We start from the raw sequence: 19,782 nt of genomic DNA, 5'->3' as shown, positions 1-19,782 counted from the left end.
CAAATTAACTCCCCTGGGAGACAACCTTCAACCAACAGGAAACAGGAGTCAGTGGATTCGCCCCCAACTCCCTGTAGTGTGGTGGATGGCCCTGTGATGGCTCCCTGTGCTTTCTCAGGACCCTCAGTGTGACTGGGTCCCCTGCCCACAGCAGCAACTCATTGGCTTTTCTCTCTTCACTCCTACTTTCTCTACACCCTCGCTTTGCTTCCTGGGATCATCTCCCAAATGAAATACCTGTGCCCGAGTCTTGTCTCAGGGTCTGCCTTGAGAGGAATCCAAGCTAAGACACTGGATAGCAAAGGAAAAACCTCATTCAAACCTACATTAACTGTGCTTTTTTGTTTGTGTTGGACCCTAGGGATAAAAAGGTAAATAAACCAAAGTCTCTGCTCTTGAGAGAAAAAGGAGGTGGTCAAAGCAATCATATACACTGGAACCAAATCAGCAGTGCTGGGTCTCCCGGATATAGATACTATAGATACAGATACAGATATGGATAGGGTCAGATACAGATACAGATACAGATACTGATACTGATACAAATACAGAGAGAAGGACATTGATTTCTTATGAGGAATTGGTTTACACAATTATGGAGACCGAGAAGTTCCATGATCTGCCATCTGCGAGAAAGAGCCCCAAGAAAGCCAGTGGTATAATTCCAGTCTAAGTCAGAAGGCCTGACAACCGGGACAGACCACAGTGTAAATCCCAGCCCAAGGGCAGGACACTAATCTGGCTTCTGAATGAGTTTGCCCAGTGGAAGCCATAGCAAGGGACTGGAGGACAAAAGGAGAAAGAGGTTAAGGTATTTATTTACCTGTCCGCAGTTCAGACAGCAGCTGTGTTCTTTCTCTACCTAAAGTCACAGCTCTGGCCAGACAACTCTTTTTGTATTCCTGCTTTCATCAACCTCTGGCATCACGATTCACTCCTCCTGCCCTTTTAGGCCTGGGATGATAATGGTGTCCTGTTGTTACCAGTCCTTCAACCCTGTCTGTACCGCTCCTCAGTTAAGTCCTTTGGGAGTACCTGTTGGCTCCCTGATGGGACCCTGATTGATATGGGGGCAGTTGTTTTATCCAAATGAGGACTGACACAAAGCAGAGGCAGAAGGAGTGCAGAAAAACATAGAGATACAAGAGCTCTCAGCTTATCAGCCAGGGCTCAGATCTTATCTGAAGGCTCAACTGGAGAAGCATCCACTTCCAAGCTCACATGGTCATCGGTTGTCAGAATTCAGTTGCACTGAGGGCCTCAATTCCTTGCCAGCTACTAGTCAGTGGCTGCCCTCAGCATCTCTCCATCTGGGCCTCCCCACCATAGCAGCTTGCTTTGTCTAAGTCAATAAGAAGGAGAAAGCCTTCTAGCAAGACAGAAGTCACAATCATATGGACCCAAATCATAGCAGTGACATTCCATCACCTTTGCTATATCCCATGGGTTAGAAGCAAATCACAAGTCCTGCCCACACTCACAGGAGGGGACTATACCAGAGAGGGAACATCAGGAGGTGAGGATCATTGGGGGTCATTTCACAGTCTGCCTGCTATGGGAGGAAGAAGGAGGGGTCATTCCTCAGACTTTTACTTATAAATGGTGCCATTGATCAAAAGAAGGAATTGAAGAACAAGAGAATCAGGTTTGAGGGGAAAAGAGTGATGTAGTAAATCTTAGGGTCAGTGGGAATCCGAACAGAAGGTTGTCTCCCAAGAAGTTTAGAATTGACTTCAGTCCAACTGTGTAAAGAGAGAGTTAGGTCTGGGGGACAAAGGATAAGGTTAGGCCACTGGGGACTCTGAAGGAAGTTTTCCCAGTCCTGTTCATTGTTTTAGAAAAATCAAGTGATCAAATAGACCTGTGACCAAATTCTCTGTTGCAGGGTTACAGGGGAAGAAAACACACTTGTATTTTCAAGGGCGGGAGGTGCATGTTTTAAAGGATGCATTTCCACGTTTACCGAAAGAGAGAAAGAACCAGACCAATTGTCTCAAGCTCTGAATTTATTCCTTGAAGAAAAAAGACAGGCTTCTTCGGAGAGAAAAATGATACTTACATGGACCTCTGGAGTGCCTATGAGTGCATGCTTTGGATTCAGAGATAAAGTACTAAAGGCCTGAGCATGGTGTGGGATGATACCAGGATCGCTGGGGCAGGAAACCCGGAAACTACTGGCCCATTCCCTACTACCATACTTCTTAGCTCTGTGACATGCAGCCTGTCACTCAGCCTCCCTGAGCCTCAGGGGCCAAGCCTTTTCCATGGGGAGACCATCTGTCTTTACTGTCCTGAGCTGTCCTGAGGACCAAATGAGAGCATTTATCCCATGGAAGTTTAGAAGGCACCTACTACGTGCAAAACACCACAGTGACTACAAAAATAAATAAGACTTAGGTCCTAACCATACTTAGCCTACAGACCTGTTGATCTTTGTGAATCTGCTCCATGAACTAGAGAAATAATAGAGGTGAAAATCTGCCCCAAAACCCTGTTCCGTTGTGCCAATGTCATTACTAGGTTGAGGTACAAAGCAGGAGTAGGTACAAAGTCCATTCAACTGCCCCCCAAGAATTCTCTTTTCTATGACAGAGTCTAACAGTTTCCGATATGATCATAATTTTTACCAATACTTACCCATTCATATAACAAACACGCCTTGATGTAATTTTTAAAATCGATCTCATTTAATACCACAGGATGTAGAGGTAACAGAGAACCACACGCCAGCTTTGTGTCCTTGAATAATACCCATAAGCTCTTTGTATCCCAGTTTCTTCCTCTGTAAACTGGTAGTAATACCAGGAAGAAAATATTAATCCCCCCCAAATGAGAGGGCCAAAAGAGAGAAAGGGTATACAATTGTTCTTTCAACTCACTCAACAATAAAAATGTGAGCTAATTTTACTAGCCTCTGTGTCTAAAGATCCTAGGGGTAAAGCTATGACCATGCAGCTGCAGTTGACATTGGCAGAGAACTTAATAATCAGTGTTAAGAGGGATTCTCTCCCCCAAATCCTGTGGCATTCTGCTTCTTCTGGCTCTTGTTAGCGGAAATGGAAACCAAAGCGTGGATGCTGAGGGAAGTGCAGTTTAAGTCACAAGCCCTGACATCCCAGTGGAGACGCTGTGACTGTGACCACCCAGCTTCCAGCATGACCGTGGGCCACACCAGCTGCCCAGGTTCTGCACTGACCCTAAGGATCACCACGGGTCACAAAACCTCCAGGAGCTGAGGTAAAACCTTGGTTCTGAGTTTCAAAACAAACCCCCTCAGTTGGCTTCTTACACAACGAGAATTGCTCAGAATGGTACGGATCCGTTAAAAATACAATATGGGCATGAAGCTGCTTAGGTGTGGTTTTGTTGGGTGACATCTATTTTTTTAAATGGGAGGGAGAAAGATGCATGCTCCCCATTTATTTAAAACCCACTATCTGCAGGTAAAAAGGCACCTTTCGGCAGCTGCTTCACTCCAGTGGGTGTGAGCTCCCCCCAAGCCAGCCAGCTGCACTCTCGCCTTCACACCAGCAGTGTTGAGGAGATTACCATTCCCCCACACCCACTCTCTCCTTCTTCCTAGCAGTAGACCCCCACTTACCAAGTATCAGCAGAGCCTGTGGCCACGGAGGTAGAAATAAAATCTCCCCAGCACCCTCGCAGCCAGGCACTGCCATATGATTACGTTTGTGCCAAAGGAATTAGAATGCCACTTCCCTACAAGGAAATGACAGCTACAGACCCCCTCTTCCTCGTCCTTCCCTTGGACTGGAATGTGGATAGAGTGGTATGGTGCTAGCTTTGATCATGTGGGCACAATCCCACCTGAGGAATTGGCAGAGCAACAAGAAGGAAGGAACTGGGGTTTCTGGATGCCCTCCTTGCATCCACTAACCCAAACCTACCACCTAATTTCCAAATTATTATATAAGAAAGACGCAAGCTCCTAGCGTACGTAAGCTTCTGTATTTGGGGGTATTTTTGTTATATCAGCTAAGCCACACCTGTGCATTTGTGAAAATATGCCTGAAATGTAGTACGACTCCACCACCAAAGAAATTGTTTTGACTTTATCAGCTTTTATAGCTCTCAGACCTGTGACCAGGACATTGCGCTTCAAAGATCATCTTTGATGATCTCAAAGATCGTGTGCTTCCTTTTCTCAGTCCTCACGGCTTACAGGCAAGTATGAATCTCTTGGACCACAGAGTACATGGAAAAGATCTTTTGTGATAGGAGATGTGGAGAAGGGCTGAGGACGGAGGAAATGGTGGAACATTAATTAAGCTCTTACTATGTACCAAAGACTCCATACTTTATGTCCTGCCAACGATGGGAAGTAAATATAGTTCCCCCATTCCCACTCCCCCCACCTTGTGTTAGATGAGGAAATGAGCTCAGAAAGGTGTGATCTGCCCAAAGTCACCATACGTCAGAGCCCAAATTTGAAACCCAGTCTACTGGTGTCGAAGCTGCTTCTCAAGAATGAAGAATCAGTAAGATTAAAAGTAGACTGCCACAAGGGGCGCCTGGGTGGCTCAGTCGGTTGAGCGTTCGGCTTCGGCTCAGGTCACGATCTCACACTCCGTGAGTTCGAGCACTGCATCAGGCTCTGTGCTGACAGCTCAGAGCCTCGAGCCTGCTTCAGATTCTGTGTTTCCCTCTCTCTCTCTGCCCCTCCCCCGCTCATGCTCGCTCTCTCTCTCTGTCAAAAATAAACATTTTTAAAAAATCAGATTGCCACCTTGTGAACCTTAAAATTATGAGCACTTTACCTCACCTTAAAGCTGATAAGACCAAGAGAAGCATGATTCTGAGAAGGTAAAAGGTCCCTGTATTTTTTTTTTTTTTTCATGTAAAATGTTGGCAAATGCTGCCCTTGCCTCTGCAACCCTCTGCTTCAGGATGGGGAATGGTGTTCCTGGAGTGCCTGCCCATAATGCCATTCTATTCATCCACACATCTCCTAACTCCTAGGAATCTCCATCCCCCTGACAGGCAGAGTCTGGTTCTCTAGTGGGACACATTTGACTTGGAGGGACCAGAATCTGGAGCCAGACCCATTCACCGAGGCAAGTTCCAGGAGGCCCAACCATCTGCCAGTGTTGGGATTCTGGATACAGTTCTTACTAGCCTCAAGCTTGTATTTAAGAGAGGAGAGAGAGACTAAACATGTCCATATACGGGGTGAAGGCGTTCAACTGGGTAAAGGAATAGAGGGGCAGAGGCAGCCATCTTCCATCAGGAGGTCAGGGAACGTTTCTCCAAGGAGGACATTCGAGGACCACTCATTTTCTGAGTGAAACAAGAGAACAAGTTTGTCACACAAAGTAGGGGAGGAGTGTTTGAGGATGAGGACTCGGGAGCTCAAAGGCACCTGAAGAAAAGGTGTGCCGTTTTTGAAGTAGCAGGAAGACCGGTGAGAGCCGGGATTGAAAGACGGATTCCCTACTCCTGTCTCCCCTCCTCACAATGCCCGTGGTCCCCACAGGGACTGAACTGGCAGCAGTCTCCACCCCAGAATGGAATTCAGGTCCCCATTCTTTGGTGGCAGCCAGGAGAGACCAGATCACAGAGATGGTTACAGAAACAGGACTTAAGGCCGGGATGCCAACAGCAACGGACCGGGTCTCAGGGACCCAGGAGCAGGCCAGTTAGTAGACCTGGAACATGAGATCAGAGTCAAGAAATGGGCAGATGTCTGGATGTGGAATCTCCAGGAAAGGGGTAGAAGGCTGTCTATGATCCCCACCTTCCTCACCCACACACCAACTGTGGACTATGCCTTTGTGTTGTGTCTTCTCTTCCTTTTGTATACTCCATTCTTGGAAGGTGTGCTGCCCAGCCCAATACCCTATGACTTCACATTCTTTGAATTTGCTCTTCTGTATTCCTGGAATTCCCTTCCCCTGAATGCCCTTAGGGGAACCATTCCTTCACCTACTTCAAGCTCTGCGCGGATGTCACCTTCTCCGTGAAGCCCACCCTGACCACCCTCTTCCAAACCGCAAACACCAGGTCTGGGGATAAGCTCCCTTGCTAAGGAAGAGAACCCTGGGAAAGGTACCCGGTCCAGCCAAGGACAGAAACCGAATGTCACAGCACTTCAGGCGTGAGTCAGGCAGGGAGGGTTCCAGATTGCCGACCCATCCTGGCACACAGGATTCCCCTCTTGAGCGCCTTGAGAGATGTGGAGGACCAAAATTAAAACTCCATCACTCATACATAAACCGCTGGTAACTTGGTCTTTGCCCATGATTTTTTGTTTACTTTTTAGAGGGGAATATAGATAACACGCGTGCAAGTTTCAAAATTCAAAACACACAAAAGGGTATTTCATCAAACATCCCTCCTGCTCCTCTTGCCATTCAAGTCCCTGTGCCTTCCACTGAAACCCACAGACCATCATCAGTGCCTGGTGTATCCTTCCAGCGGTATTTTCTAGATAGCCTACCCAGCATGTTCCTATTTCCCACCTTTGACCCAAACAGTAGCCTACCGTTCGTATGTTCCTTGCTTTTTTCACTCAAATGTCTTAAAGATCACTTCATTACACCTCTTCACTCCTTTTCACAGCTGCTTAGTAATCTCTTTGGGGGTACTGTGGAGTTTTTCATTTTGTTTTTTCAGCAGTTCCCTCTGGAAGAACACGTGGCTATTTCCAATACTTGCTCCTTACAAACAGCGCTATAGGGAGTGACTTTGGCACAGATCATTTCCCTCTGGGCCAACTCCAGCAGGTCAGATTGCTGGGTCAAGGGTATGAGCATTCCCAGTGTTTACAGCACCAAACCGCCCGTGCTGGGGAAGCCCCTCTGCTGGCAGGTGTGTGTGTGTGTGGGGGGGGGGGGGCGGGGGGGGCGGGGATTAATCTTGGCCCTCTCGTGCCAAGGAGCACACGTGGCTCCCATACGACTACCTCAGCACAAATTCCACTTCGGCGCTCGGCATCCGGTGCACAGTGGAACCCAGGACATGTTTGTTGGGTGGGTGGGAGGGAGGATGAGCGGAGGAGTAGATAGAGAATGGAGAGACAGGCATACAAACAAACCCATGATGAAATTCAAGACGGATCCAAGTACAACCTCCTTCCGGGAGCTCTGTGTCAAAGTCTACACTGACTCCCCCGCTTTCGGTTGCCAGGGCCACCGAGGCTAAGGCTTCGTTGTTCACACATGCCCCTTTCGTGTCCTCAGATTAGGGGCAGGTTCCTAAAGGGCCACAGAGGATGGAAGTGGAGAGCACAGCAAAGGGACTCCCAGCTCCCCCCGCTTACTCTCTGTAGGACCCTGGGCGCATTATGAAATTGACATGGCACCAGTTGCCTTGAATACCCGCTGGAGATGATCGCCTGCTACCCACCTGCCCCGTAGGTGGTACTGGGAGAATTGGGCACGCTAATGGGAGGAATGAGTTTAGCATATGCCTGGCCGATAGCAAGCCCTCAGCAAATATTCACTGTTCCTTGTGATTGTGCTTCGACTGTATCTCCTCTGGGGCCTAGAGTAATGTGGGGCACGTGAGAGGCAGTCCCATAATATTTCCCTGCTAATTCTGTACACTTTAATTAACACTCAAGTTTTGGTTGGAAGATGCCATTCTTCCGGCACGCACGTTGCCTTGGATTCCTGCCGAACATCTCAGGCTTTATTTGCCTAGCTCAGGTCAAGGCAGGCTTTGAGCAAGTATACGTTAACTTATTCCATGAATATTTAATTTTATCTACTAAGAGCTCAGATTACAGCAGTGAACAGGACAGCAAAATCTTTGCCCTCGAATTTTAATGGAGAGACAGCCCATGGAGCTGAAGTAAAAGAGGCAGCCAGCCACTCTGGGGGATCCACTGCGTGAAATGACTTTGTTTGGGAAGTTGCACAGGCGAAATTATCCCATGTCCCTGGCTGCTCTGCTCTCCAGTTCATTTATTTTAGCCATGAAGCTTTACCTAAATGCTCTGAATTTCCTCTTTCCTGAATATCCCTTTAATCAGATACACCCTCTTCCTCACCTCCTTGATCTTGCTCCTCAAATATAGTTGCTAATGATGTGTGCATGTGCCAGACTTGAACAAATGTTGAGCTGCTAACTGCTCTGTGTCTGTTAATTTCATACTCAGCTCGAGCAGGGATCCTTGAGTTACAACAGATGCTGCTTCCCCGGGGCTTTAGCGCCCATCGATCAGCTTGGTGGATGAGGAAGGAAAGGGAAGTTTCCTCCACGACTGCCATTTGAATATAGTTTATTGTGTCCTGAAAGAAAAGTGGGAAAAAGAAAAGGTACTGACAGGCTATAACACAAATGAAAGGTGACGAATGACACTCAGATTTCAGTTTCAAAGGAACATGCTTTTAAGCCAATAAATGATTGCAATGGTGACATGAAATTCTCCAAAGCTGTGCCAAATGGGCCCCTTCTAAATGGTCAAGGTGTTGGAGTCCTCTGGGGAGTCCAGATTGATAATTATAATAAAGAAAATAATAAGATAATCGCATAGCCTTTAAGAGCAAGGACACCTTAAACAGGCTATGTGAATTTGGATCGCAGTTCCCCGCTTGGGCAAGCCAGCTAACAAATCCTCCTGTGTAAGTGAGGACGATAGTGACACCTGAATGGTCGGGTTGTTGCCAAGTTCAAATGAGTTAATATAGAGAAAGCGATTAGAACGGTGCCTGGCACTTACAAAGCTCCAGATTGATGTTTGTTTGTTCCATTTATTGGGATTAATAGTGAATTTTACTGTCAGGTACCAGCCTAAGTCTTCATTGTACTTTCCCCTCCTCCCCACCTCATGACATCATGATTACCCTTACTCTTCATTAAAAAAAATTTTTTTGGGGGGGGGGGGGGCGCCTGGGTGGCTCAGTCGGTTAAGCCGCCGACTTCGGCTCAGGTCATGATCTCGCGGTCCGTGAGTTCAAGTCCCGCGTCGGGCTCTGTGCTGACAGCTCAGAGCCTGGACCCTGTTTCAGATTCTGTGTCTCCCTCTCTCTGACCCTCCCCTGTTCATGCTCTGTCTCTCCCTGTCTCAAAAAAAAAAAAATAAATAAACGTTAAAAAAAAAATTTTTTTTTTAACGTTTAGTTATTTTTTGAGAGAGAGAGAAAGAGATACAGACAGAGTGTGAGTGGGGAGGGGCAGAGAGAGAGGGAGACACAGAATTTGAAGGCTCCAGGCTCTGAGCTGTCAGCACAGAGTGCAATACGGGGCTGGAACCTACGAATCGTGGGATCATGACCTGAGCCAAAGTTGAATGCTTAAATGACTGAGCCACCCAGACACCCCTTGCCCTTACTCTTTAGAGGAAGGAATGGCCCTGTACTTGTCTTCCAAATCCACTAGAATTTCTAACTTTGCTCTTACCCTTATTTATGAGTATCTTCTGTTTATTTATTTGCATTTGCAATCATTTATAGAAAATTAAACACTGGAGGGACACCTAGGGGGCTCAGTCAGGTAAATATCCGACTTCAGCATTAGGTCATGATCTCATGATTCGTGGGTTGGAACCCTTTGTGGGGCTCTGTGCTGACAGCTCAGACCGTGGAACCTGCTTCGGATTCTGTCTCTCTCTCTCTCTCTCTCTCTCTCTCTCTCTCTGCCCCTCCCCTACTCATGCTCTGTCTCCCTCTCAAAAATAAATAAACATCAAAAATTTTTTTAAAAAGAAAAAATAATTTAAAACACTGGAAAAGAATATCCCAAAGCTATTCATAGGATTTTGAGGGACTACTTTTCTACCTATTTTTTCTGTATTTTGCAATTTTCTAAAAATAATTGTGTGTATTTTTGTAATGGAACATATAAAATGAATGTTTAAAACTGAAGGAAGAGAAGATTAAGTCCATTCTTCCTCTTCCTTGAATAACTTAATCACCCTCCTCATCAGGGTGTATTAAGAAGAAATCAATTGCACTGCTAGGTATTTATCTAAGGGATACAGGTATGCTCTTTCGAAAGGACACATGCACCCCCATGTTTATAGCAGCACTATCAACAATAGCCAAAGTATGGAAAGAGCCCAAATGTCCATCGATGGATGAATGGATAAAGAAGATGTGGTATATATATGTACACACACACACACACACACACACACACACACACACAATGGAGTATTACTTGGCAATCAAAAAGAATGAACTCTTGCCATTTGCAACTACGTGGATGGAACTGGAGGGTATTATGCTAAGCGAAATTAGTCAGAGAAAGACAAATATCATATGACTTCACTCATATGAGGACTTTAAGATACAAAACAGCTGAACATAAGGGAAGAGAAGCAAAAATCATATAAAAACAGGGAGGGGGACAAAACAGAAGAGACTCATAAATATGGAGAACAAACAGAGGGTTGCTGGAGGGGTTGTGGGAGGGGGGAATGGGCTAAATGGGCAAGGGGCACTAAGAAATCTACTCCTGAAATCATTGTTGCACTACATGCTAACTAATTGGGATGCAAATTAAAAAAAAAAAATTTAAAAAAAAAAAAAGAAGAAGAAATCAGGAACTCAGTACCACAGAGGGGACAAGACTGGCTATGTCATTCTTGCTGTTTGCTGAAGGGTTGTTGCTTTCCCTGGGAACTCGCCTGACCTGTGAGCTGCCCAAGCCCGTGCAACAGCATAATTTCATAGGAGGAATTTCTTATACCCGCTGCTGTGTTGAGAAACACCGCATGTGAATAAAGGCACATTTATATCCTAAATCATTTAATAGTGGAATGAAAATAAATAACAACAGCCGCAGAATCGCCCCTACAAAAAGGTGAATTGCTTGAATTTCAGGCAGTTTGTTAGTTCTTTGTGCATTGGGCACTTCTATTATCAGGAGCCTCGGGGCCAGCATCTGAGGTTAATTAGATGCTACCTTGCGACCATCCAGACCATTTCTCCTGTAACAATACCACTCAAACCTTAATCTTTTCTAGTTTCCTGCTCGCTTGAAAATCTATCGAGAACAGATTGTAGGCTTGATAGATTGGATAAAAAGAGAGAAAATAGAATAAAATAAAGGCAGTCTTACCTCCCATTCACCTCATTGAAGAAAGCAGGACACAAGCCCTCAGGTAGATCGTCTGAGGGCAAGCATTCAATGGAGAGTCAAAGTCCTTTTCAGTCAATCTACAGTCCTCGCAAATCTTTAGCCTTTTGTGGAAGAAGGGTGATGGCAACGGCAACAGGGCATGTTCTTCCACTCCAATTCTGCAACTTAATGTTACAGCAGAAACCCAAGGGGAGAAATTAGAATTGTCTGAAAGGTCGAAATGTGATAGAACTTTTTATCGGTTGCATATTACCCAACGAAGGCTGTACAATAAATCGCCCACAGCTTAGTGGCTGAAAAAAGCAACAGCCTGGGATGACTTCTCCACTGGGTGGTTCTGCTCAGCTGGGCGAGATCGGCTCACCTCGATGGGGCTCACCCGTGCCTCTGTGGGCAGCTGTGGTTGGCCGGGGCTGAGCCTCCATTGGGCTCCCTTGGCCTTGATCCACTTGATCCACCTTGATCTCCCTTGATCCACTTGGTCTCTTATATTCCATCAGGCTAGCCCAGGCTGGAGTGGATGTGCGCGCAAGCTCTGAGTCCTAAGCTCAGAACTGACATTCCATCACCTTCCACTGCATTCCATGGGCCAAAGCATAATAGAAGCCCACCCACATTCCAGGGAATGGCGGCAAAGTCATGTGGCAAGGATGTGGGTCCAAGGAGGGATGAAAATTTGGCCCCGCATTTGCAATCAATCTATCATACACAGTCGTGAAACATGATGGTCTGTGAAATTAGAGATGGCAATTGTGAAATACATTTCGTTGTTGAAATTTGTTCTGAGACAGTATAAAACCATAAGATCTTCATCAACACCAAAGCCAAAACTACTCAAAATTTTAATCAAGGATCGCCTGAGAAGACATCAGCCATAACCAGCCAGTTTGTGTTCCAACCACCACCCCCCTCCCCCCCACCAAGAGGGTTTTCCTCTCTGTAAGGTCTGACCTCAGGGTTTTTCTAATACAGTCTAGTTTTAACAAAAGATAGAAACATAACTTGGGCAATTTTTCTGTACCCCAGAACACCCTCTTTTAAATGCAATCCTAGGGGCACCTCGGGGCTCAGTCAGTTAGGCATTCGACTCTTGATTTTGGTTCAGGTTGTTGACAAGGGAGCATAAGGCAAGCTGACGGGCCACAAACACCCACCCCCCCCAAACCAGGTGGGATATGTGTGATATTCCTCAGGCACTCCTGGCTGCCCAAGAACAAAGAAAGGGGGAAAACAAATGGTTAACTGATACAGAGCAGAGTCCGGCAGGACCTAAGTCTCCATCACCCCTCCATAGTGATGCGGGAAACAGAGGCAGAAGGAAACGGCAGATAGAACTAAATTTCCTTACAACCTGCAGCCTGTTGACAAATATTTGAGGCTGGCAGAGTAAAGTGTTTCTCCAGGAACTGCTTACTGTCTTAATGTTAACGCTTTGCTAGAGGGAAAAACAATCCTAGCTTGACAATAGCTAGGCCTCCAGAATCCTGTGACTCTTCTTTAGCATATAAAAATCTCACTAGAAACTTCCCCTGGACTTTACCTCCCCCAACCCCATAGTATAGACCCAGTTTCTCCTCATGGTCCTGTCCCTGTGCTTCAACAAAATCACCTTTTTGCACCAAAGACGTCTTCAAAAATTATTTCTTGATCATCGGCTCTGGACTCCATGAACCCCACTATCACCCCCCCAAAACCTCATCAGTTATGATCTCGTGGTTCATGAGTTCGAGCCCCACGTTGGGCTCCATGCTGACAGTGCGGGATTCTCTCTCTCTCCCTCTCTCTACTCCTCACCCACTCTCTCTCCCTCTCAAAATAAATAAATAAACTTAATAAATAAATAAATGCAACTCTAGAAATTTATACTCAAAACTGCATACATACTATGATTGCAACCATGAAAAGCTATGTACGTGGAAGAACAAAGATGCACCAAGAATACACAAAAGGGATGGGGCGCCTGGGTGGCTCAGTCGGTTGAGCATCCGACTTCGGCTCAGGTCATGGTATCACAGTTCGTGAGTTCGAACCCCGCATCAGGCTCTGTGTTGACAGCTCAGAGCCTGGAGCCTGCTTTGGATTCTGGGTCTCCCTCTCTTTCTCCCCCTTCCCTGCTCATACTCTGTCTCTCAGAAATGAATAAATGTTAAGAAAATTTTTTTTAAACAAACAAAAAAAAAGAATACACAAAAGGGAAAATTGTTACATTCAGATGATGAGATAGACGGTGGTGTTTTTCTTATTTTTCAAAATGTTCTTTAATGCTGGGGTTATACTGTCTTACAGTAAAAACGGAGAGGATGTAAATAAGTTGAAAGCAAAGATTAATGAGCATTTATCTTCAATCGTGTCCACATGGTACAACAACAACCACCCAGTCCTTGTCTTTCCATTTTATAATCTTCGAGGCTCACAATGAAATATTCAAATGCAAAGAAACACAAAAGCACTTCAGGATTGTACTTGCAGAAGAGTTATGCGACTCCACTATCATTACTTAATTCATACAAAGTGTCTTAAGTAAGTGGTGTTATCTTCATCTTGTGATTTTTTTTTTATTTATAGCTTTCTATGAATGTGTCTAATGATGACAAGCCGGCAGGACCCATGTGCTGAAGCATATCTAACAATGAGATCACGGTAATTTGAGAAAAAAAATAACAAAAGAATAATCATGGCCATATATTCTCTGGGTGGTTTTGAATACAAATGCAAAAATTGTGGTAAATGTCACAATTAATGTATCTGAAGCCAACTGGAGAAACCTGGCCCAGTAGGAAACATTTTCACTTAGAGTGTCAAATAATAAAGTTAACTTAATGTAACAGCAAAGGAAACATGCTCCCTATTTAGTTTTCTAGAGTTGGGCACAAAGCTTTTAATCTTAATTAGACGCTTGATAAAAGGAGGCAGCACTGTTGGAATCAGAAAAGTAGTTTTTGCTCTCAGGACTTAGCTCGTAAGAGGTGGTTGGATGATCGGCCTATTCTTAGATTCCGCCCCTGCCTCAGACTTCCCTACACAGACCAGAAATAACCACACTAGGAACATTTTATATCCATGCTGATTCTTTTTAAATTATTTTTGCATACATTTTCTCATTTAATACTCTTCCAACCCAGCAGACTAAATAGCACAGACATTATCATCTCCACGTTGCTAATAAAGAAATTAAGACACAAAGAAATATCAGTAACTAGTTCAAGGACATACAACTGGTGAGTGGCAGGATGGTCAGGATCATCTTTCTGAGCGGCAGCAAAGGAGGACAGTGGGAGAAGACACATGTTACTCAGGAAAAAATGTGTAATATTACACTCTGGATAGAAATCAAAACTACAAAAGGCAAAGAGATCATTTAAAATGCCCCTAATTCCACGTATGAGAGCGGAACACTTACAGCATCTTGGAGTAGTGCCTTCCAAATACACTGATCTTGTTTTGTATCTCACTGAGCGCGTGGAAGCAAGAAGAAGAGAACTTCTACGTTCTCCCCCACCAACCCTACCAATCCCACATCCATGCCCACAAACTCTGCCTTCCCTGGTGCAAAGGATGCATTATGTACCTGTCTATGTTCTATTCTGCGCTCCATTCAATTTCCTTCCACCTGCTCAAAGATTTGCTCTACGGTAGCTTCTTATCGATGCCTTCTATGCCAGATCGTTTCCATCAGTAAGCAAACACCGTAATTTCTCTCATCTGGAACAAAGAAACAAACAACGGACATATCTTGGTTGTCCCTACATCCCTCTCCTGCTCCAGCCCCATGTCTCGGCTCCCCTTTACAGCACACCGTCTTCAAAGAGTTAAGCAGACTTTCCGGCTCTGGTCATCTCTTGATCACATTCCAAGCAGGCTTCTATCCCAGCAACTCCACTAAAACCGTCCTGGTCAAAGCCAATGACCTCCACGTTTCCAATCCAACGAAGGGTCTTTGGTGATTTTCTCAACCCTGCAGCAGCACTTGTCTCCATAGATTGCTCTCTCCTTGAAATACATTCTCCCTTTGGCTCCTAGGACGCCACCCCTACTTGGTTTTCCTCTACCTCAATGGTCACTTCTCACCTTTGCAGGCTATCTTTCTCAGTGCTTGACCTTTTCATTTGTATATCTCTATACCCACTCAGTTGATGATCTCATCAATCCCATGGTCTTTTTTTTTTAATATGAAATTTATTGTCAAATTGGTTTCCATACAACACTCAGTGCTCATCCCAACAGGTGCCCTCCTCAGTGTCCGTCACCCACTTTCCCCTCCCCGTCACCTCCCATAATCCCATGGTCTTAAACCACTCATCACCAGCCCTGATCCTCTCCTGCACTCCAGAATCACATGTCTCCACTTGGACATCTCATAGGCAGAGCTAACACTCACTGGCATGTTTCACTATGGTATTATCATTGGTTTATAAGTGTCATCAGCTCTGAATAGTGGAGAATCCTTTCTGATTGGCCAGCATCTGTTGAACATCTGTTGATTTTTTTTTTTTAAGATTTTATTTTTAAGTAATCTCTGCACCCAATATGGGGATCGAACTTACAACCGTGAGCTCAAGAGTCACATGCTGCACCAACTGAGCCAGTCTGGTGTCCCATCTGCTGATATATATATTTTTTTTAATGTATTTATTTATTTTTGAGAGGCAGAGAGAGACAGAGCATGAGTAGGGGAGGGGCAGAGAGAGAGGGAGACACAGATTCTGAAGCAGGCTCCAGGCTCAGAGCTGTCAATACAGAGCCAGACGCAGGGCTCGAACTCATGAATCGTGAGATCATGACCCGAGCTGAAGTCGGACGCTTAACTGACTGAGCCACCCAGGTGCCCCTATCTGTTGATACTTTTTAGTATCACCCCAACTAGGTAGGCAACTCAATTTTTAAAGGGCCCAACTGAAATCTTGATTCCCACCTCCCACTACTCAGTTTTCTCCAAGTACTTCTCCATGTCAATGAACATCCTAGTCCTTACGATGCTTCTTGCCGAGACTTCACTCCCTCCAGATTCCTGCATGGCTCCCTCCTTCACTTCATTCGTGTCTGTTCAGGCATCAGCAGTGAACTCCTCCCTCAGCATTCTGCTTAAAACAAGAGACCTTACCTCTCCCATATTGTTCTTTATTCCCTTACCTCTTTTGTTTTTCTGCATTGCTTTTCTCATTAAGTGATTTATGAGATGATAGACCATGGAAGGATGTGATACACGATGTGGCCGACGTGCTCATTCATGTGTTTATTTTCAGCGTCCCTCCACTAAAAATTAAACCTTAGACAAGCAGGGACATACTTTAAATGCTGGTTCAGTGCTTTAGATCTAGGGACTAGACTAATGTTTTATACGCAAGACTTTCTGTCTTCTGGGGGAAACGTAAGTTAAACAAATAAATGGGCACATGTATCATGGCACACAGACATACCTCAGAGATATGGTAGGTTTGGTTCCAGAGCACGGCAATAAAGGGAATATTGCAATAAAGCAAGTCAAATGAATATTTTGGTTCTCCAGTGCCTATTAAAAGTTTGTTTGCACTATATTGTAGCCTAAATGTGTAATAGCATTATGTCTAAAAAATACAATGTACATACCTTGATGGAAAAATATTTTTTTTTAATTTTTTTTTTAACATTTATTTATTTTTGAGACAGAGAGAGACACAGCATGAACGGGGGAGGGGCAGAGAGAGAGGGAGACACAGAATCGGAAGCAGGCTCCAGGCTCTGAGCCATCAGCCCAGAACCCGACGCGGGGCTTGAACTCGCAGACCGCGAGATCGTGACCTGAGCTGAAGTCGGACGCTTAACTGACTGAGCCACCCAGGCGCCCCGGAAAAATAATTTTTTGCTAGAAAATGCTAACCCTTATCCGAGCTTTCGGTGAGTCATAATGATTTTGCTGGTTGGAGGCTTGATGTTGAAGGCTGCTGACTCCTCGGGGTGGTGATGGCTGAAGGTTGTGGTGGCTGTGGCAATTTCTTACAATAAGACAACAATGAAGCCTGTCCCATCGATTGGCTGTTGCTTTCACAAAACATTTCTCTGTAGCATGTGATGCTGTTTGATAGCATTCTACCCACAACAGAACGTCTTTCCAAATTGAAGTCAGTCCTCTCAAACTCTGCTGTTGTTTTTTCTTTTCTTTTCTTTTCTTTTTTTTTTTTTTGAGAGAGAGACAGAAAGAGTGTGCAGGGGAGGGGCGGAGAGAGGAGAGAGAGAATCCCAAGCAGGCTCCACACCGTCAGCACAGAGCCTGAGGTGGGGCTCGATCTCACAAACTGTGAGATCATGACAGGAGCTGAAATCAAGAGCTGCCCGCTTAACCGACTGAGCCACCCGGGCACCCCTACTGCTGCTTTAGCAGCTAAGTTTATGGAATATTCTGTGTTCTAACTCCTTTGCTGCCATTTCCACAGTCTTCACAGCGTCTTCCCCAGGAGTGGACTCCGTCTCAGGAAACCACTGTCTGTGCTCATCCATGGGAAGCAGCCCCTCATCTGTTCACGTTTTGCCCTGAGATTGTAGAAATTCCGTCACATCATCAGGCCCCACTTGTCGTTCTAGTTCTCTTGTTATTTCCACCATGTCTGCAGTGACTTCCTCCACTGAAGTCCTGAACCCCTCCCAGTCATCCACGAGGCTCGGAATCAACGTCTTCCAAACTCTTGTTCATATTGATATTTGGATCTCTCCCCATGAATCATGGATGTTCTTAATGGTATCCTGGATCACTAATCCTTTCCAGAAGGTTTTCAACTTACTTTGCCCAGATCTAAGAGGAAGCATGACCTACAGCAGTTATAGCCTTATGATATGATAAGACCTGAAAGTCAGAACAACTCCTTGATCCATTGGCTGCAGAATGGACATTGTATTAGAGGGCCTGCAAATGACATTAATCTCATTGTCCATCTCCGTTAGAGGTCTTGGGTGACCAGGAGCATTGTCGACGGGCAGTAATCTTTTGAAAGGAATCTTTTCTTTTCTGAGCAGTAGGTCTCAACAGTGGGCTTAAAACATGAAGTAAGCCACGTTGTCAACAGATGTGCTGTCATTTGGGCTTTGTTGTTCTATTTATAGGATACAGGTAGAGTGGATTTAGTGTAATTCTAAAGGGCCCTAGGACTTTCAGAATGGTTAGCATTAGCTTCAGTGTAAAGTCACAGCTGCATTAGCCCCTAACAAGAAAAGAGTCAGCCTGTCCTTTGAAACTTTGAAGCCAGGCCCTGACTCTTCTTCAGCTGTGAAAGTCCCAGATGGCATCTTCTTCTAATAGGAGGCTGTTTCATCTGCATTGAAAGTCTGTTTCGTGTAGCCACCTTTCTGAATTATCCGAGTGAGACCTTCTGGGTAACTTGCTGCAGCTTCTGTATCAGCACTTGCTGCCTCGCCTTGCACTTTATGTTACGGAGACGGCTTCTTTCCTGAAACCTCATGAACCGACCTCTGCTGGCTTCAGACTTTTCTTCTGCATCTTCCTCACCTCTCCTCAGCCTTCACAGAATTGAAGAGAGGTAAGGCCTTGCCCTGGATTAGCCTTTGGCTTAAGGGAATGTTGTAGCTGCTTTGATCTTCTATCCACACCACTCAGACTTTCTCCGTATCAGCAACAAGACTCTTGCTTTCTTATCATTTGTGGGTTCACTCGAGGAGCACTTTTAATTCCCTTCGAGAACTTTTCCTTTACATTCTCAGCTTGGCGACTTGGTACAAGAGGCCTGGCTTTCGGCCTGAACCTTATCTCCAAAATGTAACCACCAGGCACTTGTAGTTAATGAGCACTTGAAAGGTGACTAGTTGGAACTGAGATGTGCTGTAAGTGTGAGATATATACCGTACTTCCAAGATGAGGTACCAAAAACAGGAATGTAAAATATCTCGTTAATATCATATTTATTATATGTTAAAGTGATAATATCTTAGATAGGTGGGGTTAAATTAACACGTTGTTAAAATTAATTTCACCTTTTTCTTTTTACTCTTTTCATACAGCTACTAGACAATTTGATTTACATATGTGACTCACATTTGTGGCTCTCATTACATTCCTAGTCTAGACTCCTGAGGGAGGGCACCGAAATCCCATTAATTATTCATTACGTTGAGCTAACCAGTCATTCTTTCAGAAATCGACACAGTCCAAGGCTCCCAGACTTTCATATCTTTTCTTAATTTGTTCAGTGTGAACCTTCCTACCAATTACCTTAGGAAAATAAGAATTTTTATGTTGTTATGGATGAAAAAAAAAAAAACAACTGCACCCATTGGCTCTCTAACAGTTTAGAATTCTGAGTTTAAATGAATTACTTACCATTCTTTTATTTAATTTGAGCCCAGAGTCTCTGATTGAAGGTGGACAAGTCAGGGAGAGGAGTTCTCCTTTCTGTGCATTTTGCCAGATCCCCTCTGGCTGAAGGACATCAGCCCTCTGAGTAGTAACCAGTCTCTCAGATGAAACTTCTGAGAGAAGTTTCGAGAGGGCCCCTGGTTTTGCAAGTGCCTCCTTTGGAGCAACGCCTACTTGCTTCTGTGGTTTTCTGGGCTGAACATCCACCAACGCCAGCGGAATCAACGCCGTTTACCACGTTACAACTGCAGTTTGCATCTCACCCCTTTCCGTTTGCAGTCACTTGATGTATGAGTTCAGGATGAACTCACGACCGAACGCCATCTGAATCCGTGTTATTTTAGGGGGTGGGGGCGGCAGATTTCACTCACCCCTCGTCAGATTATTCATGGGTGGGT

General features: G+C 45.0%; 1 long non-coding RNA gene across 1 annotated transcript; it reads right to left on the bottom strand.

The window, feature by feature from the left end:
* Positions 1–11,027: 11,027 nt before the first annotated feature.
* Positions 11,028–15,505, bottom strand: LOC132693329 (uncharacterized). Its single transcript, XR_009616734.2, has 3 exons — positions 14,840–15,505; positions 14,612–14,745; positions 11,028–11,207 (listed from the first exon to the last, which is right to left on the bottom strand). It is a non-coding gene; the product is annotated as an uncharacterized LOC132693329 (long non-coding RNA).
* Between the last annotated feature and the right edge of the window lie 4,277 nt (positions 15,506–19,782).

Source organism: Panthera onca, chromosome B1 (assembly GCF_046562875.1).
Source record: "Panthera onca isolate mPanOnc1 chromosome B1, mPanOnc1 haplotype 2, whole genome shotgun sequence".
NCBI lineage: Eukaryota > Metazoa > Chordata > Mammalia > Carnivora > Felidae > Panthera > Panthera onca.
This window is presented reverse-complemented; position numbering and strand designations above follow the sequence as displayed.